The sequence below is a fragment of the Asparagus officinalis genome, chromosome 4, assembly GCF_001876935.1.
Source record: "Asparagus officinalis chromosome 4, Aspof.V1, whole genome shotgun sequence".
Classification (NCBI taxonomy): domain Eukaryota; kingdom Viridiplantae; phylum Streptophyta; class Magnoliopsida; order Asparagales; family Asparagaceae; genus Asparagus; species Asparagus officinalis.
The window spans coordinates 5,261,282-5,263,853 of record NC_033797.1 but is presented as its reverse complement, the minus strand read 5'-3'; the positions used below and the strand labels follow the sequence as shown (position 1 = coordinate 5,263,853).

General features: G+C 46.2%; 1 pseudogene; it reads right to left on the bottom strand.

Moving 5' to 3' along the window:
* The window catches only part of LOC109836439, a 3,228-nt pseudogene extending 999 nt beyond the window's left edge, over positions 1-2,229 (bottom strand).

Sequence of the window (2,572 nt, the reverse complement as noted above, 5' to 3'; positions counted from 1 at the left end):
CGGCGGAAGAAAGGGGCGTCCTCCGGCCAGTTGTTGTAGCTCCCGGCATCCGTGGGGCCTCCGTTGCCCCACTCTGGTTTTCCGGCCGCCTCTGCTGCCGCCCTGAGACTGCTTACCATGTACTGTAATAACATTTGGCAAAACAAACGCAGTTAGAAATGCGAGCCTTAAGTGTGGTTGGTTGGTTGTATACGGTCGAATGACTTGTTTAAACTATAGTTTATAACCAAAGAATTTGTTATGTAACCACAGTTCATGCGATTGCAACCTAAACAGTTACTCGGTTGCAATCTAATCGAGATCATAAAGGGTGTGTGTAAATTAGGGTGTTTGCTATTAAAAGCCAATTCACTTCCTACTGCACCCTGGCTGCTCCAACTATTTGAGTTCAACATACAACTTCATTATTTGGATGGCATACGTTTATATGCTTTATAGCTACCAACACATAGATGTACTATGGTTTCACCTATACATCATTACGAGCACAAGTACCGTTAGATGACTTGGACCACAAATATATATTCTTTACATTATAGTTGTAACAACTTGCGACTCAAAACTATAATCAACCAAACACATCACCGTGACTAATGACGATCATATATATGTTGGAATGAAATTATAAAGGATGAAGGGAATGAATAAGGATTAAGACGGCCGGTTACCTTGTCGTAGCACTGGAAGGCTCCGATGCCGGGGAATTTCCAGGTGCCGCCGAGCTCGGGGTAGGATGGGTACCGGAGCTCCCCGGCGGGGCCCATGCCCACCTGGATCTCCACGATGGTGGACCCCAGCAACGGCCTGAACTCGTCGCGGAAGGCTCGCATGAAGTCGGCGTAGCACTGGACGGGGGAGCGGCCTCTGAGGGACGGGGAGGGCGTCGCAGGCCGAGGGACAGCGTACTGCGGTGTTGCGGCGGCCCCACTGGTCCGTGTACGCCAGGTCTGGGTCCCCCTCCATCTCCTCCACCACCCACCGCGGGAGCGGTATGCTGTACACGAAGCGCAGGTTAGCAACTGAATTAATTACAAATCTTATAGTTGTGCACGTGAAAGCGTTGAGATCGGGGATCATGTGATGCTTCCCATCAGAAATGTATGCGCAACGTAAGCTCCACCGGATCACAACTCTTCTTAAAAAGACAGAAATACCCTTATTAAATATTATTTTTGTTTTTTGTGAAAGGAAAATTCTTTAAGGACCCCAAATATGGCACCAATAAAGGGGACAAGTGAGGTGAACACCTCACTTGTCCCCTTTATTGGTCCCATATTTTGGGTCACTGTAGCAAAGCTCTTTTGTGAAAGGAAAAAAAAAGCTTTGTTTAAGGGACCGCAATTATGGGATCAATAGGGGATTAAATGAGTAATCTCCCTCCTATTACATAATGAATTGGTAGCCTCACTTGTTGGTCTCATATTTTGGATCATTGGGAATTTAAAATAAAATAAAATAAAAGAGAGTGAGAATATCCACCGACTTCTACGGATAAAGTTGGAGGCTTAGAAACCCAAGCGGGCAGATTCACGTGTTCGCCAAGCTCTCCAAATTCAACGGATTCACGTGTTTACCAATCTCTCCCAAGCGGGCAGATTCACGTGTTCGCCAAGCTCTCCAAATTCAACGGATTCACGTGTTTACCAATCTCTCCAAATTCAACAAAAAAAGATCTCACACAAGCTCTCCAAATTCAACGGATTCACGTGTTTACCAATCTCTCCAAATTCAACAAAAAAAGATCTCACGCGATGACACGACTGCAAAATGAAAATTTGCGGACCATACAACTATAACAAGTATTCACAGTTTCTTTTTAAAACAAAAAAAAAAGATGAAAATTTCATTCATAGATATTTTAAATTATCAGACTCTTTGAAAGAAATTTTGAGTTAAAAGGTAGTACCAAAAAATTAACTTGTCTATCGTTTCAAATACACATGTACACCGTGATTGCGAAAAAAAATGGAATAATATTTTCACGTCTTCCCTATAAAATTATGGCTTAGTTTTTAAGTGGTATTTTCACTTCCTTACGCGCTGTGGCAGGAAAAATGGCGCAAATATGCATAATTCTTAAACTATATGATTATTTTACAGTTAGAACTATTTTTAAGGGGAAAAAATAAATAAAAATAAAAAATTTTAAAAAGGGTCACGAGCTACTCACGTGCAAGAATCTCCGACGTTGCCGCCGCACTGATGAAACGACATGACGCGCCTGGAGCATTGAGCGCCGACGGCCCCGGCAAAATGTCTATCAAGTCTCCTGTAGAAAAAAAGTCGGCGAAACCTAGTCTCGGGGTGGCCCGCTCCCTCAATCGACGAGGCCCACAAACGTGTGTACGACCGCGGCTCTTGGCCTCGAGGCTTCGCCTTCATCGGCCTTCCTCGCTGCTCAGCCCCGCCTCCCTGCGCCTTCAGCGTGTTCCAGCGGCAAGCATCACGAACACTCGGCACCCCCGTCGGTCCACGACGGCGCCCTCCTGCCGGCCTGGGCCCAGCGGCCGCGAATCTGCCTCGGACTCGCCGACGTCCTCCGCCGGGAAGACCGAGGGCCTGCAGGGCATCG